At 41.5% G+C, this 19184-nt stretch overlaps 1 protein-coding gene across 1 annotated transcript in view; it reads left to right on the forward strand.

Moving 5' to 3' along the window:
* The window catches only part of grm4 (glutamate receptor, metabotropic 4), a 120980-nt gene that overhangs the window by 61704 nt on the left and 40092 nt on the right, over positions 1–19184 (forward strand). The gene's annotated exons all lie outside the window — the stretch shown is intronic.

Consider the following 19184-nt stretch of genomic DNA (forward strand, 5'->3'; position numbering starts at 1 on the left):
GAAATTCATATTATTTTCATTGTATTAAACAGTCTCCTTCACAAATCCCTGACATCAACCCAATAGAACATCCCAATCTGCGTTTGGCTGCACAAATACAGTTCTTAGCTTAGCCTTTCCCCTCAAAATAGATCGGACGTCTATTACCGTCGTGGCAGCCAACAAGTGTGAAATTCATATGTGGCTAATATTTTCGAGACGGCTAATCTGCCCAATGGCGCTGGTAAACTCGTCTTTGCAAATCCGAAAGGCGGCAACCGTCGAAAGGGGATCGGTCGATGAACTCCAAACTGCGACGTTGGGTTTCGAGGTGTAACGTTACATTTGTAGCATCGGAAAACAAGACTAGCGCAGGCAGGCCGGCAGGCAGGCAGGCAGACCAAGAAATAAGGTTTGAGGGTGCAAAATGCAATTTCCAACAGCAATTAAAGAGCTCTCACGGGCTCTTCGGATGGAGCCAAAGTTGTAACAAATGTCTTTGCTTTTTATCCCATCGTAACTCAAATGGTTACGATTGCACTTTTCCAACGCGAGGATCACTCTCCAAAATAAAAGACGGACTGCTGCGGTTGCACCATCCTTCCTTCCCAAAATAAAATATTACCGGTATATCTGGCTAATTTGATATGATGTGACTTTGACTACTTTTTTTTTTTTATTACTTGTTGTTGACTACTTATTTATTTATGACTTATTTATGTTCTTGACTACTTATTTTTTTAACCTATTTATGTTGTTGACTACTTATTTATTTTTGACTTATTTATGTTGTTGACTACTTTTTTTTTAACCTATTTATGTTGTTGACTACTTATTTATTTTTGACTTATTTATGTTGTTGACTACTTATTATGTTGACAACTTGTTTTTATTACTTATGTTGTTGAGTACTTATGTATTATTTATTTATGTTGTTGAATACTTAATTTTTTACTTATTTATGTTGTTAACTACTTAATTTTTTACTTATTCATGTTGTTGACTACTTATTTATTCATTACTTATGTTGACTGGTTATTTATTTATTACTTATTTATGTTGCTAACTAATTATGTTGACTACTTATTACTTATGTTGCTGACTACTTATTTACTACTTATACTTGTTGACTACTTCTTATGATGACTGCTTATTTATGACTTATTTTATGTTGTTGACAACTTTTTATGTTGACTATTTATTTATTACTTATTTATGTTGTTGACAACTTTTTATGTTGACTACTTATTTGTTTATTACTTATTTATGTTGTTGATTACTTATTTATTTATTGTTTAAGTATTATTAATGGTTTATTGAGTTGTGCAGTTCATGGTGAAGCTTTAAATCTCATTCTGCTTGCATCATGACAATAAAAGCATTCAATTCAATGCAATAATCGCAACATGTCATCAGGTTACCGACGTATTGCCGGAATATCTTCTTGAAAAATCAATTCATTCACTTATTTTTCCACAGACGCCATCTTATCACCATCGTTCGTTTGCCCTGCCCAGTCAAAATGGATACAAGTCAAATGTGTTTTTATAGCGAGATAAAAATGATTGCCGGAAGTAGAGGCACCGCATACGTATACGATTTATTGAGATGAAGAGATTACATACCATCCATAATTGACTACTTTTTATCGATGTTGTCATGTGGCCTAACATTGTTAAATTTCGATAACTCTTGCTGCGCTCATATTTCAAAGTGCATGGCGCAAAATGGCTTGCGAGAGCGAAAGACCGAGTTTTCGCCCGAGAAATCGATAACCTGTAAATCAGTATTCTAATCTCAATCCAATTCTGCCGCTGCATTGGCTCCACGGACCTCGAAATCCAAACGCCACGCACACAGCCTGAGATAAACACGCTATATATTATGGGCTGGATGCAGTCACGCAAAGACGGCAATCCGTCCGTTCAGTTCGCTATTTTCCATACTTTTATGTGAACTGGCGTGACTCTGTTTTGGAGGGAGGAACAACTATTAAATGTGCTTTTCGCCGTACAATGGACTCATTCATCAGGCAAACGTAGTATAATGTCATTCTGTTTCAGTCCCATGAATCATTCCCAGCTTTCCATTTGCTACTCTCGACGTTTTCTCACCTGAGTTTATGGAGAACAATTCCCATTGCGTTTTGCGGCCATTTGGGACCACCAAATCCCCACTGGGCTGAATCCTGATCAATGAAACCAGCGTTTCCACATCTTTGGTTTTTTTTTTTTGGAGCTGGGGTACACTTGAGGCAGGCCAAAAGCTGAAAATCTTTGCAGTTAAAACCCTGTAAGCAAGAGAAAGTCATTCTGGTCAAAATTGAATCAAAAGAACTCAAATAAAGACCCCCAATAATATTTCAAAATGTCATTTTTCACCCCCATTATGTCATCAAAAGCTGAACAAATAATTTGATATAATAATTTTTAGCTCCCATTACAGTTGTACCTCTAATTACGAAATTAGTTGCTTCCAAGACTTTTTTCGTAACTTGAAAATTCCGTAAGTAGAGGTGTACTTTATCTGTAAATTCTCTCATTGGTTCCACGGTCCGTCCTCACACAACTACACACTAAACCTCTTCAAAATTGGTCAGTGTCCCAATTTTGCATGAAAGATGTTAGGAAACACACAAAATTGAGAGAAAATTATAAGGAAATGATTTATAAATGTCTTAAAATAAATAAAGCATTTGAAAATGTGCCCTGCGCTGCTGAAATATCTCCTTCCGCTGCCATCTAGCGCCGTCAACCTTAACATTTTGAAAACTGACCGACCCTTCTGAATCCCAAATTCATATTATTTTCATTGTATTTAACTCTCCTTCACAAAACCCTAACATCAACCCAATAGAACATATGTGTCAAAAACTTTTTTTTTACCTACCTATTTCAAACGTGGGCCATAAAAGTGCAAACTTTTGACCATTGAAGAGAGAGTGAGCGAGTGCCTCAAAGAAATTGAAGCATTGGGCATATGAAGGAAGACTAGGCATTTATTTAACACGGGCTGGGCAAAATTTAACAAAAGGGGTAAAAGTGAGTGCTTCGGTTTCAACTTCTAAAGAGGAAAGCTTTCCACAATACTAGTGTCCTGCAAGTGCGATCAGTGGATTGGCGTCAGGTGCTTCTCGTTTTGGCCCAACCCCCGCCCGCTCCTTCAAGTTTCTCAGTTCGGTCGCTGCGGGATGGTTAGAAAAGGAAAAGCTGCCAAAGCGGCCCACACCCCCCCACCCACCCACGTTGGCCCAACCCCCGTTGATGCAACTTTGCCTGATATGTGTGGGCTGGATGACTTGCAAAACCAAAAGCTGCCATTGTATAAACTGTCAAAGCCAGTACAAGACTTTTTTTTTACCTACCTATTTCAAACATGGGCCATAAAAGTGCAAACTTTTGACCATTGAAGAGAGAGCGAGCGAGTGCCTCAAAGAAATGGAAGCATTGGACATATGAAGGAAGACATAGTGTCCCATTAGACTAGGCATTAATTTAACACGGGCTGGGCAAACTAAAAAAAGGGGGCCAAAGTGAGTGCTTTGGTTTCAACTTCTAAAGAGGTTTCTACTTTCTGCAATACTAGTGTCCTGCAAGTGCAATCAGTGGATTGGCGTCAGCTGCTTCTCTTGCCCAACCCCCGCTCCTTCAAGTTTGTCAGTTCGGTCGCTGTTGGATGGTTTGAACAGGAAAAGCTGCCAAGCTAAAACCACCCCACCCACCCACGTTGGCCCAACCCCCGTTGATGCAACTTTGCCTGATATGTGTGTGCTGGATGACTTGCAAAACCAAAAGCTGCTTGGTATAAACTGTCAAAGCCAGTTCAAGACTTTTTTTTACCTACCTATTTCAAACGTGGGCCATAAAAAGTGCAAACTTTTGACCATTGATGAGTGAGTGAGTGAGTGAGTGAGTGCCTCAAAGAAATGGAAGCATTGGACATATGAAGGAAGAAGACATAGTGTCCCATTAGACTAGGCATTTATTTAACACGGACTGGGCAAATTTTAAAAAAAGGGGTAAAAGTGAGTGCTTTGGTTTCAACTTCTAAAGAGGAAAGCTTTGCACAATACTAGTGTCCTGCAAGTGCAATCAGTGGATTGGTGTCAGGTGCTTCTCTTTTCAGCACAACCCCCGCTGGTTCAAGTTTGTCAGTCAGCTCGGTCGGTTGGTCGCTGCTGGATGCTTGAACCAAAAGCTGCCCCCACCCACCCACCCCGCCGCATCATTTTGTGTGGCCCGGGAAAGTAAATGATGAGTGCCGACTTTTTGTTTTAGGATCAAATTAAAATGAAGAGTATAGATGTATATTCAATTTCGTGATTTTCCCCATTTTAAATCAATCATTGTCATTTTTAAAGTATTTTTTTCTGTTTTTATTCATTTTGTAAAATCTAAAAATATATAAAAAAAAGCTCAAATAAACATTGTTTTAGATCTATAAAAACTGAATATTCAGGACTTTTAATCCAGTTCTTTTAATCAATTTATGACATTTAAAAAAAAATATTCTATCTAAAATGGTCCGGCCCACGTGAAATCAAGTTGACGTTAAAGCGGCCCCCGCGAACCAACCCGAGTCTGACACCCTTGCAATAGAACATCCCAATTTGCGTTTTTGGCCTCACAAATACAGTTCTGAGTTTTTGAGAACTAGCTTAGCCCACCCGAGATCGAGTTAGCCCGCAAAGCAATCAGAGTTGGACGCCCCCGATTTAAAGGTTCCCTGGCAAGAAAAATGAGAGACGCGACCAATCCCTCGGAGCGCCGCGATAAGGAACGGTGGGGATCAAAGATCAGGCGCCGTTAGTGGCTTAAGAAAATTGCCTGGCGTGATGCATCTCCCGCTAAGAGGGTCGGCGGGCCATTATGTCAGCGAGCCGGGCCCATCATCGTTCAGCTCGCCCAATTAAAGCGCCGCACGTAAATGTTTCGGGAAATTGCCACGCCACGCCGTCAATCCCAGGGGACTCCCAGAAGTTATTTTGGGCTTGGCGCCGCATCGAGCGCTTGAGGGCACGGCGCCGTTGGGTCATTAGCGGAAGCGGCGACGTCGCGCTGGATCTTAGCGTTAGCGTGCTGAGGAACGATGTTTAAATGTGGTTCCCGTTGCTATACTCGATGCGAACACAAGGGGCTCCGCACCCGACAAATTCCGTGAAAGCCAACTTTTGCGACAGGCTTGAGATGGATTTCCAAGTGCCCACTTTTGACTTCCTGTTCATTTTTGAGTACATTTTAAGTGACATCTGACAGAGAAAGTTCATTCATTCATTTCGCCTTAGATAGATAGCAATTATGATTCAGAATGAAAACAATTCATTCATTTTCTGAACCGCTTACCGTCACAAGGGTCGCGAGGGGTGCCGGTGCCTACCCCAAATAACACCCTGATCCGGTGGCTAGCCAATCGCAGGGCACAATGAGACAGACAACCAATTACTTGCGATTAGGGGCAATTTAAAGTGCTAAATTAGCCTAGCAAGCATGTATTAGGAATGTGGGAAGAAACCGGAGTACCTGGAGAAATTCCACGCAAGCCTAGATAGAACATGCAAACTCCACACAATGAGGACCCACCTGGGATCGAACCCTCGACGCCAGAACTACGAGGCCGACGCGCTAACCACTCCCTCCACTGCGCCGCTAACGGCATTGAATTCAATACGCAATTACGAACCAGCGCACTAACCACCCTAATCTTAAAATGTTTTTCTTGGTTTTATCATTATTACTATTACTTTAGGTAGCAATTTTACAAGGTTTCCAAGAGTTTCTGGACAAAGGCACAATGCTTCCTGGGAAATTACTGACGCTAGCTTGTAAGCGCAGCGTTATGGACTGTGTAAAGGACTTCTACACTCTTCTCTATGTAATTACCTGAGTGGAAAGTGACACTTAACGAGCTGGAGCGCAAGTCACCTGAGTGTGAGTGTGTGTATATGTGTATATGTGTGTATGTGTGTGTGTGTGGCCACCCCGCCGCGTTACAGCGCAAACGGCTAAAACAAAGGCGGGGCGCCGATCCGCAGGTGTTGCCGTTTAATTAATGAAGCGGCGGCCAGTCACACTTGGCCGCTTCCCCAGCTGAGCCAATCACGCCGCCAAATCAGATTGAAACATTTAAATAAAAAAAAAAAAAAACGGTCTTCAAGCTGTCGTCAATCTGCCGGCGAGTAATTGATGATACACCGCAACATTTTTGGCGCAATGCTTTCCATTCGGGCCGTTTCAACACACAGGCTAGCTAGCTAGCGGTCGGTGTATCCGCCTGGCGGCTTTTCGGTCCCGGGGTCGAGAACTTGGACGTATTACCGGGGAAATGAGGCAGAGGGGGTGCCGGCGAACGCGACGGGTGGCGAGGTCGTGTCCGCTTAAAAGCTGGCGAGCGTCGCGCCGGCTGGCCTGCCGGAAGCTGGCCAAAATATTTTGTGGGCATTTTGTGCGGAAATGGGCGCGGCTGGTTATGAAATGGGCTCTTTCCCCGCCAAGGCCTGAACGCATTGCGGCGGCGGGCATTCGGAAGAAAGTCTTATAGGTTTGTCATTAGGACGGACGCCAGTCTGGCGTGGCGTTTTGGCCATTTGCCGTTTTTAACCTTTTATAAGCTAACCGTTTATCGTTTACCATTTATTACGAATGGACGTTCATCCAGAAGGGATTGGAGATATAGAGCCGTCCAGTCTAGTCCAGTCCTCCCTGTTGAAATGAATCCAATAGCTATTATTAAGTTATTTGCGCTTCTTTATCATTTTTATGGTATTTGTGGGTCACTTTTAGGTTATCAAGTGTCTATCTTGCAAATTTGGGCCATTCCAGGGTCACTTCCTGTCCATTTGGGGGTATTTCCTGTTGATGTTAGGGCTTTTTCAAAGTCATGTCCCATTGATATCGGTGCGTTTTGGGAACGAACGGTCCGAATGGTCATTCATGTGTTTAAGTCGGAACACAATCGGACCAAAATTTGAGGCGTTTTTTTCCACGAATTGTCGCTCAAGCATCGACGGTTCATTCTGACTCTTCCGTGCTTTCCATACAAATATGGGCTGTTGCATTTTTTAATGATCTTGATTCATTCTCTGTTCCGCTTCAATTGGTGGACGGAAGAAAGGTAGAAAATTGGCGGACCCACTTGGGAATCGATCTCACAGTGAGTCCAGGCTCGGAAGCGCAAAGCAACCCCAAATCACACGTCCAATTGGACTATTTCATATTTTGCCAGACTCCCGACCAAGTTCACGGACTAACCTTAATTGTACGTTCTTGCAGAGCAATTGTCACAGTTGTCACGGGAATGGATTCATTTGGAGATGTTTTCATCCATTTTCTTGCAACTGTGACTCATGTTGTCTAACTATGACTCATTGGTATTCAAATGATCTCCCTCCGTCCCCAGCATTTGACAAAAGCGCACGGGCGGAACGTGTCTAATATGGCGCTAATAGCTTTTCTCCCCAAGTTGAAAAAAAGCACAGCTTGAAGTAGGTGAATTATCCCTTAATGACAATAAAACAGGCTTATTTTTCCTGCTTTGAACTTTTAATAATGGCCGCTGCCTGTTTTTCTGATGGGATTTCCGGCGCCCTGCCGACAGCGGATTTCGTTTCAAGTCAGGATTTTGGAGAGAACCCCTGGAAATGCTCAAAAACGGCGTCGACAAGCGATATCGCCATTATTAGCTTTTATTCGGGGTGCGTATCGCCTAACGAGTCACGATTAATCCTGATGCTCCACTATGAGACAATTATTGCAATTTTTGTGTCTCACTTTGGGGGAAATAATCCAAAAGGACATGAAAGTATATATCAATTAATTGCTGAAAGAAAGTAAACATATTTTATGTTTGAACAACTTTGTAGTATTATTTTTTCAGTTTTTAAGTCCAAACCGACCTAAAAGCAGAATTCCCATTTTCAATGATGTATAGCACTGACTACGGGAATTGAGCAGGGAAACGCCCCCGTGCGTCCAAACTCGATGATGACTTCCCAGGTAACATCTGCCAACTAGTGGACGCGAGTGGAACTGTAGCCACTTCTTGTTTATTTCCACCAAAAACAATCCGATTTTGAATCAATACGAGAAATTGCACAATTTAATATCGCAGTATTGAATGGAATGCTTTTATTGACATTATTCAAGTATCGTGAGATTTAAAGCTTCACCACAAAGTGTGCAAAAAACAACAACAAACAAACAAAGAATCAGTCAGTAAATTAATAAGTAAACAAGTAGAGGACACAAGTAGTCAACGACATCAATAAGTAGGGAAGGGCACAAACAACAACAACAACAAATAAATACGTTGTCAATGGAATAAGTAGTCAATAACATCAATAAGTAGGGAAGTGCACACAACATAACAACAAACAAACACAAAATAATCAATCATTACATTAATTAATAAACACTTGGAAAACATAAGTAGTTAACAACATGAATAAGTAGGGAAGTGCACAAATAACAACAAACAAACAAATAAACAACAATAACAAATACAAATGAATAAGTAGTCAACATATTAACTACAATAATCCCTCGAATATCGCGGTTAATGTCGACCTGACATGGCTGCGATAATGGAAAGATTGCAAAGTAGGATTTTCACATTTTTATGAAAAAATGAATAGCAGAAAACAATTGACAAGGATAGGACAAGAGACAAAGAAGTGAAGTCCCGATAATGGAGGCAAGACCGTAGTCAACAACATGAATAAGTCGTCATCCTACTAGATAAGTAGAAAAAAAAATCACCATCATCACTTTTGAGATTCAAACGCGGAACCTCTCAAGTGCGAAGCAACCACTATGAAACCGCAACACATTGTCCAAACATATCAAAGTGTGAAATGACTCCCCTTTCCCCCCCTGTCTTATTCAGATGTTCCGTTCAGCGCTAATGGAATAATAGCAATCCTATTTGTATTTGGCCGCGGCGCCGATTATCGTATGGAAATCTTGTTTGCGTCTTCTTTTTTTGCGCCTCTCTAAATGCAATCTGAGCGCCGGCGTCAAGGTTATTTTAACACGCGGCGGCGGTGGCGGCGCCGTTGTACCCCACGCCGCGCCGCTCCTCGCTTGCTACGTACGCGCGAGGGCGTCTTCAAGCTAACCTTCCCGCGCGTTTCCTCTGCTGGAACTGAATTAGCCATTAGCGCAGGCGTTGGCAAATGGACGGAGGCGTGGCCACAAGGGCCAGAAATGGAATTGTGAATAATACGCCAGAGTTTAACGTTGAAAGGGGCCAAGGACGGATGAAAGCCTTTAGCGGCACGGTGCACGAGTGGTTTGCGCGTTGGGCTAACAGTTCTGGGGTAGAGGGTTCGATTCCCAACTGGGTCATCACTGTGTGGAGTTTGCATGTTCTTCCGGGTTCGTGTGGTTTCTCTCCGGGTACTTGTGTGCGCGCATAAAGGCCTCACAATCACAATATTAGAACTAAAGGCAAGATGTGTGTCAGCCATGAATTGAAATCCATTGATTGGCTTGATTCACATTTCAAAGCAAAAGGGCCTCTGACAAAGTGCTGTCAATCATACGGCAAGCGGGCCGAAAGCACTCCCCCGGGGGGTCCGATCAGGCCCGTGGGGGTGTTCTGCCCAACTTCGTAGCTCATTCCTATTATTGTAATACATTTATTTATTTAGTTTTTGACACAGACGCTATAAAATTGCAATTTTGGGAGGTTCTGTGATTGCTCAATTTCTTTCTGCAGTCAAAATGGCAGTTAACAAGTTAACAGAGAATGCTAAAATACCCCAAAACCATCAGGAAAAGCACAAAAATCAGCAAAAAAACAACAGGCGGACAAAAAACTTAACCCAAAATCAATAGAGAATGATCCAAAATTTACAAAAAGTGACCTGGAAGTCCCCTAAAACGACAAGGAAGTGACACCAAATTGACTCTGATAGTCCAATTCACTTGAAATGGCTGCAGATTCTCATCAGCCATTCCCATTGACGGTGGCAGACGTCCAATCCCTTTTGTCTGGGAACCTTCTCCCGTTCGCCCCCCCCTGGTCAAAAAGGATTGGACATCTAGCGCCGTCAACGGGGGCAAGTAAGTCCACTTTTTGGGCCGAAAACAAGCCGAGTTTGTCACCCCTGACTCAAGGCCAGATGCGGGAATTTACATACATGGGACTGGATTCATATTTCAAAACAAAAGACGGGAATGTAAACAGACTTCTGGCCTCGTACGATAAGCACGATATGATATTCTTGAGGGAAAACCGGTGGATTATTTAAAGGTAGCGGCCACGAAAGGACATTGGATGGTCGAAAAAATGAAAAAATAAATAAATAAAAGAAAATACAACAGCAGATGTGACACATCTGAGGCTGAATTATGCGGGTGGGACGTACGCGGGTGCGTCACGGCAGATAACCCGCGACGAGGCAGCGTTTGTCTTTTAGTTTTATCGTGTTATCGCTTGTTTTTAATTAAAGTCGACACCACGGCTTCCAATTTTAGACTTGTAATTCGCATTTGGAATTTCCATTTGACAAATACAAAGCGTAGTAGGAATACATAAGTATTTTTTAATTAACTCTTTATGGCAAGTGTATCGCTTTTGACACATCAATTTGGAGCCATGCGATATTTTCCACTGATAAAAACTGAAGTATCATAATAATGATAGAAATGTATGAAAAATGAGGTTTAAAATATTTTATTCTGATGGCCTTGGAGTTCAAATAATTATAATTTGCTGACATATTTCAGGGATAACGTTTTTCTTCTTCTGTGTATTCATGCCATCCTTGATGGTTTTCAAGTCTGAAAATTCTCTTGACTGACTCCAAAATATGATTTTTGCTTACTTTGATATTTGTCCACCTCATTTTTATTGTATCTAAATCTTTTTATGACGACTTATTGACGTGTGCACTTTCCATTGAAGCTTTAAATCTCATGGCAATTCAATTTTTGAAAAACCGGCAACATCTGATTGAAGCAGCGCCAATTGAAACAAAAAGGAAATCATGGCTTTGGCTTAAAAAAGACTTCTTTTGAGAAAGCAAAGCTATTGTATTGACTTTTCTATTTGCGTCCAGATGGCAACGACAGTCTTGTCGCTCCTCGGGAAATTTGTCAATGGAAAAGAGAGATAGAAAAAATGGCGAGACGGCGCGTCTATTTTCGGACTTGATGGAAATGAGTGTTGCCGCTCACCTGTTCACACCGAACAATCCATGAAAATGTTATTTTTAAGATGGACTTTTCACAACTGGCTTCATATGACGCTATACACGACATAAAGAGTCTACAGTAATCCCTGGAATATCGCACTTAATGTAGACCAGACATGGCTGTGATAATCGAGGGTCACCCCTATTATATATATTTTTTTGCTTACGAGTTTCAACGTGGATTTTCGCATTTTTATGAACTTTACATTTTTTTAAAATAGTAGTAAATTCGTGAATAGTGAAGACGTGATAATCGAGGGATTGCTGTATTTTCTTTTACTTATTTATTTATTTATATATTTATTTATTAATGTATTGGTATATTTATTTATTTATTTATATATTTTTCTATTTTATTAATTTATTTATATATTTTTCTATTTATTTATTATGTATTTATTTATTACCTAAAAGTAGTAAATTCGTGATAAGTGAAGACGTGATAATCGAGGGATTACTGTATTTTCTTTTACTTATTTATTTAGTTATTTATTAATTTATTTGTATATTTATTTATTTGTATATTTATTCATTTGTATATATATTTTTTCTATTTATTAATTTATTTATATATTTTTCTATTTATTAATTTATTTATATATTTTTCTATTTATTTATTATGTATTTATTTATTACTTATTTATTTATGTATTCTCACCCTCTTGCTACCGTGACAATGAATACGGGATGAATAAAATTATCTAATCTAATTGTAATATAACATCACTGGCATATAGAACATGGTAACAAACTCAAGGCCAGGGGGCCAAATTGGGCCCTCCACTTCATTGTATGTTGCCGACAAAACTAACTGTAATGTCATTTTTAAAAATGTTTCTTGCTAAATTAGAATTTTACAAAAATCTGTACTCCGCAATGAAAGATTAGAACATCAGGAATCAGAAGTATTGACCCACTAAAAAAATAAACTGCAATTTTAAATAAACAAAAAGAGCAGGTCGTCCGCCCATGATGCAAAATGAGCCAGCCAATCGGTGTCTAGCGTTCTCCCCCCAAAATAAACATAAAAACATTGAAGAACAGCAGGCAAAACGGGAATCCCTCCGTCAGTTAGCACACGCAAGCAATTCTTCCGCAGCCCGCCGATGACGACAAACGCTCGCCACTCCTTTATCTCCCGGGACCGCCCGCGCTTGTCTCTGAGAGTGAGCGGCGGGCGATCGAGAAGTCAGCAAAGTGAGCCAAGTGAGCGAGGTGGGCGAGGTGGGATCGGGGGCAAGAAACATCGGTAAATTATTCAGCGCTTTGAAAACACGGCGCGCATCATTCTTGAGGTTGCACGGCTTTGCAGAATTTCGATGAAAATGTTCCCCCGGGGGGGCCCCATTCATTATGTATCACGCCACGCTCCACGCCCATCCCGACCAGATCTTGTCATGAACGGGGCGGGGCGCCGGCCCTCCTTTTGGACGTCCAATCCAATCCAAATCCAATGCCACGCGCCGCCGGCTGGCTTTGATTGTTTGGACGCTGTCGGGGAACAAGCGGGGGTGCTATATCATCCTTCTTGATCCATTTATCGACCATCAAATGAAATCAATAATTCCATATTTAGACACATTTTGGACTTTTGTTTTGAGCTTCTAAAATCCTCCTCTTAAGCATCGTTTCTACATTTGTATTGTATATTTTAAAGATAACCCCCCCCAAATGTACTGTATTGAATAGGAATATGTATAGTTGATATGATATATGGTACAATTATTTTTGGTTTTAATGATTAACTTTAAATGGGAAAACATGATCTGATTTGCATAGTCTTCCATCTTTTGTAAATTCCTTCATTTTCTCAATCGCTTATCCTCACAAGGGTCGCAGGGTGTGCTGGAGCCTAAGGCTGAATGGGTGTTCAGCCAATCCAGCCAATGGCAGGGCACAAGGAGACAAGGCAACCAATCGCTCATAACTAAGGGCAATTTAGCCTAAAATGAGCTTAGCATGCATGTTTTTGGCATGTGGGAGGAAACCGGAGTACCCAGAGAAAAGCCACGGAGGCCTGGGTTGAACACGCAAACGCTAAACATTGAGGAGCGACATGGGATCGAACCCTCCACCCCAGAAGTGCGAGGCCGACACGCTAACCACTCGTCCGCCGGACCGCCCATCTTCTATACAAGATGACAAAATTAAAATGATGCAAGTTTCTAGATTGATTTCATTCTCATGACTTCAACACACTTAATTGACTTTTGTGGCAACGCCGCGCAAAAAAAGACAAAGCTAACCCTAACCCTAATGACCGGCAATTTAAAACGTTTGCTTGCGTCGCCTGTAAATCTTTCTCCTGAACATTAACAGAAGAAAAAATGGAACGTATGCCAACAAACGATCAAGCAATCTTTTTAGTCTGCATTGCTTTAATTCAAAGACGACATTTTCCTCTTAGGTGACTAAATAATCACTGCTAATCAACAGAAAAACTGCTTTTAGGCTTCTTTTTATCCCAGAAAGTTGATCACAGCCTGCTGACTGACGCCAGTTTCAATAATAACGTGGCAACGTCACTTTTCAAGAGTCTGACACCTCGGATGAGTCATCTGGGCGGCGGACAAGAAGTGCCATCTCCCGTGTTAGATGATCATAATAATAATAATAAGAAAAATCCTCCTCCGTATGGCACATTTGCACACTTCCTCCTTTTAATCAACCAAAAGAAAATGGGGAAAAGGTGGCCAAATGCAAAAGGTTTGGATTTCTTTTCTCACCAAGCAAGCGCCTGTTGCGCACACGTCACGTCAGTCGGTGGAAAGGACCATTCAGAATACCAAAATGGATTTCTATATTTTGTCTCTTGGTTTGCTGCCATTAAAAAGCAGTTTTTTTGTTTTGTTTTGAAACGTCAGTGAGGCCAAAGACGTCCAATCGTTTTGGACTGGGAGGGCTAACGTGAAGATGCCGCTATTAATTGACGTCTTGAATAGTTTGATTTTTTCCCCTTACGAAAACACAATATTTTCTCGCACATTGACCGCCTCCGCGTATAAGCCGCACTCTTAAAATGGCCTTAAAATGCCTGAATTTGACGATTTCTCACGTATAAGCCGCCCCCTGATTCCAAATTTTCACTGCCATATTGATTTTATTCCGGACTAGTAGTCATGGCGACGACGTCAGGGACGTGTCAATGGCTTTGATGGAAAGCCGTACGCTAGGCAAGATCACCATCTTTGATCGTTTGGCAGTTTGATCGCCATGATCACATTCCACTGCCATTGACGGTCCTAGATGTCCAATCCAATATGATCGAAAGCCGGTAGAGCTCAAACGATCAAACTGGATTGACATCTAGCGCCATCCGTGTCTATCGCTGTCAACAACATTGACTGCCTTAACCCTTTAAAGCCCAAACCACAAAATAATTGACAACAAATTGAACTGGAATGTTCATTCGCCTTACTCAGTCCAAAAAGATTGGTCACCCCGAATGACTAAGAAAGGACGTAAGGGAGCCACCCCGCACCGTTTCCCTGGAAATGCCAATTCTCGTTAGTATTCCTCTCCCTCCCGCCACCGAGTGTTTGGGCCATGTTTCTGTCTTCAGCTCACACTTTGGCGCTTGTTTCTACAAGCTTTTCTCGGTCAAATAAACACACGGGGGGGTTGCCGTGGAGATGGCGTCGTCTTCCACCTCTTAATTATTTACTTGAGTGGCTGCGCAGACCAAACGCAAGCACACAAAAGACGCGCGACAAAAAAAAAGAAAAGGAAAAAAATACAACAACAACAAGGGGAAACGTGTACGATTGGGAAAGTCAGTGAAGCGGAGGAATGACAAATGGACTCTTTAGATCTCTCACTGTTGTATTTGGGATGCCTTAATTGAACATGAGCTGCCACGGACACAGCAGACGACATGAAAGGCTAACGGGGAGGGGCTGGGATGGCTTTTTTCTGAGTTTTTTTTGCAGCAAAGCACTCTGGGATTTTTTTTTTAAACAACACAAACGGCATTTACAAACGTCAACCACACGCGTGGCTTTCAAGTTATTCGGGGAGCCCTTGAAGTCAGAGTGGATTATTCCCAAATCTCCTCACAGGGAAGTTACCCAAGCAAAGGAAAAACAAAGGAGAGCGACCGGTCTTTATGTGGTAAAAAGCAGCGGGAAGGGAGAAAAATGACATTGCAAAAGTCTGCTTTGATTTGATGAAAAGTTCAAAAAGGGGAGGAAACCGCGGTGGGAACTTTGGCGCAGTTCGTCGTTAACGCGGCGGCGGCGGAGGCGACGGCGGAGGAGTTCACCTGCCAGACGAGACGCGTGGGATCGGGACTTTCGGATTACCGTTTCATAATCAGCCTCATTAATCCGGTAAAAGGAATCTTTACGGTGGGCGCTTCCGTAGACGCGCCGCTTCTGCTGAGGCGTCGATAAAAAAGCAACAGGCCAGTTATGATGTCGTTAGGCAGCCAATAAAAGGCACATTTGACTTGAATGGGACCATTTCACCCGCCGTAAAAACGCCTTTTGAAATTTGCTGTATTTACTTGACGGATAACGCCTCGTCATTGAAGGCTTTTTTTTTCCTTTTGGTTCGAGCGTTCCGAGAGAAAATGAAAAAGTTAGCAGCGGTAGCTAGCTAAAGAGTTAGCGTCAAAATTAGCGAAAAAATTAATACGGTAATCCCTGGATTATCGCGGTTGATGTAGACCAGACATGGCCGCCATAAACGAAAAACTGCAAAGTAGGGTCACCCTTATTTTAAAACAAATATATAGATACAGTTTTTTTTACTTCAATGCTGATTTCTAGTAGACAGTGCAGGAAAGGGGAGTGGCTTCCGCTTTGGAGTTTCAGCGTGGATTTTCACATTTCTATGAATTTACAAAAAAAATGTAATTGAAAAAAATTCCCCCAGAAAAAAAAAATCCACGATGTCGTGAACCCGCGATATTCGAGGGATTACTGTAGCACTCATTTTTCTATTTTTAGTAATGTCTCACTACTACTACTTCAGGAAGCGTTTTACTTGTAACGGATTGTAAGAATTGAAGTTTCTTTTTTCCTGGAAAGCTTCATGATTGATCAAATAAACTAACTTTGCAGCAAGAAAATAACGGAGGGCCTTGTAGAGATGGAAATCCAAATTTGGCATATGGGCATCCTTTAAACTGCTTTAAAATTGCCAGAATTAAGAAGACTATTCAAGGATAACGTAAAAAAAGGATATTTTGACGAGGGGTTTTGTTGAACCAAAGTTTTGGTCTTTTTTTTTTTACATTAAATCACTTCTTAATTTGTTTAAAAAAAAGAATAAAGGCAAATAATGGCGTTTTCATAACATGTTTGCAGATAGTTTGCCGCATTAAACATGCACATCTAATGAGTTCAGATTGGCTAATCACCTACCTACCTACCTACCATTAATCTGTAAAATGACATATTCTAACTTTTGATACTTGATGAAAACAGCAGAAATTCTGAATTTTTGTTTTTTGATCTGAAGGCAAAATGGCTTTCATTTCTGGAACGACGCAGCAGCTAATTTGTACAACATCTAATTGGCATGTATTTCGTAAATGACCAAAGAATCCTGCTGCGCAAACGCGCCTTGAGCAATCATCATCACATGGTCTACCGGCGTCAAGCTACACTTTCCATTCCGTATCTTTGTAGCTAGCCAACGCTCAACTGTGTCCAGCAGCTCATTCCTGACGTCGTCTTCCAGGACAGGCTGTCTGCCGTTTATTTTTATTGTTTTTAAAAAGCCATCTGGATGTGTAAGCTGCGACAATGACTAAAAACGACGGAGATCCAAAGCGCCGCGTTTGTCAGGCTTGAAATATCAAAACGATTAGCTGACAGATGCTTAAAAGCATTGTAGTGCTAGCAGGGGGGGACTCCCAATTTCCATTTGCGTGATAATGATCCGAATGTTTGTCAGTAACGGGGACACCGACCGGTCTTATTGATTCGCCGTTTGGCAGAATTCCAACCGGCAATGAGTGGAAAAACACAAGAGATTTGTCAATCGTTTAAATCCTGGTCATCTCATTGACAATTCTTGGTTTCTAACTCGTTTCATCGCTGCAAGACCCCCCAGTCCAACTGGATTGGACATCTAGCGCCTTTAATGCCGATGAAACCAGTTCGAATGGAAGGATGGTTGATTTTGATTCGCTTTACTTAACGTTTCACATAGACAACTTGCCAAAAGATGAGGATGGTTGATTTTTATTAGCTTTACTTAACGTGTCACTTCACAAAAGAGTGTCTTCTATTGGACAAATGTTGGTAAATGTATGAAAGCATTTTGAAAAGTCAAATTTGAAAACCGTCGCTGACAAAATCCCGTCCGAAATTACATTGTGGCGGCTTTGAGATTTGACAGATGGGGTGCTGGACTTTTTGATTGAACAAGGTGAGCAAAATCAAACAGCAAGCGCATTCAATCGGTCGGTAGGTACCTCGAGATGGCAAATTTACTAGCCAGGGGCGGCCAAAACACAAATCGATACGACTTTGACCTGAGCTAACTTAAGTGTTTGGCTCCAATGTCGTCCAAAATCAATACGGCGCTTTTCCTCAATAATCCTGGAAAGCCGGGCTTTGAAAATGGCAAGTGGCAGGCAACAAGGTGACAAGTACTCTTTCTCTTTTCAACTTTGGACTTCTGATACACAGTCATCTCAAATCAATGGCGCTCTGGCTCCAACCTGGGCCCATCATCGATGATAGTAAATAACAACAACTCTGGAATTACTCTAGTGAGGCTTCACTTTAGCAAGTGGTTTTTTGATCGATTTAGTCCTTGACTGAATATTATAAAGACCCATCAGATAGTCCTTTGCTTTATTTTCACATTTTTTGCGGTGTTTGTGACACATATCCACTGTATGGAGCTACGTACGCACGCTTCCAGAAAAGTCCAGATACATTGAAGGTTTCAAACATAGCGACATTCGATGCCTTTGCAGTAGTACCTTGAGATACGAGCTTAATGCGTTGCGGGAGCCGAACTCGCGTCAATTCACTTGTATCTCAAATTAAGTTTTCCCATACAAAATAACGAAATACAGCCCCTACCTCTACTTACAAATGCTGCTAGGTAGGAAAGTTTCAGGTTACAAAATCTTTTTATATGCAAATGAGTGACTGGAGATACAAAAAAGATCCTTTTTGCACGGCAACGGGCTCGTAACATTACATAAACAAATTTAAATGATCTTGGATTGCAGACACATTCAAAAATGAGTTGAATCTAACCTTACACTAAACTTAAGTCTAATTTTGTTTTAAATTTTGATACCTTTCTTGGCTCTATTGGCCCCGCCTCCACCCTGACTTTCAGATCTAACCCATTGAGGGTTGTTTGCTTTTGTCTTCCCTTCAAAATATTCCCAAAATAATGCCCACAAATGTCCTCACAATTGGATAACGCACGACCACTTGCCGACGAGAAGTAGTATACTCCTCTCGTATTAGCGAACAAGCTCCACCATTTGCACTGACTAACAGGAAGAAAAAAAAAACACTGAAAAAATGCAATGCTCCGCCCAGTGCTCGTATAGACATTACACGAGAGAGTTGCGACCAGAGAGACAGTGGCCATGATGTTCTTATGAGCAGCCTCTCGTATATCAAAATTTGTCTCGTATATCAAGATAACTATTTGGTCCAAATTGTACTCGTATCTCAAATTGTTCGTATGTCGAGATATCACTGTACAATGTCAGCAGATTATGTTTACACACGAGCATGAATTGCTTATACGCCGTGTCTGAAAGAGGCTTTTCCAAAGGACGAGATGGAGAAAAACAATGAGCCACTCGCTCGCCTTGGCGCTTTTCTCCTAACAAGCAATATAAAGGTCTGCCGTCAACCCGAAACATCATTATTGGCGTTGCGTACGACGACGGTGCCTTTCTCGCAATGGCGACGCCGGCTAAAAATATGCCAGGTGTTGTCTCCATTTTATTAAAATATAGCAGGAAAATAATTGGGCCAATGGAAGAGCGTGGTAAGAATGGCTGCCATTCCTTTGGAGGGACCCT

This window comes from Stigmatopora argus, chromosome 6 (genome assembly GCF_051989625.1).
Source record: "Stigmatopora argus isolate UIUO_Sarg chromosome 6, RoL_Sarg_1.0, whole genome shotgun sequence".
Taxonomy (NCBI): Eukaryota; Metazoa; Chordata; class Actinopteri; order Syngnathiformes; family Syngnathidae; genus Stigmatopora; species Stigmatopora argus.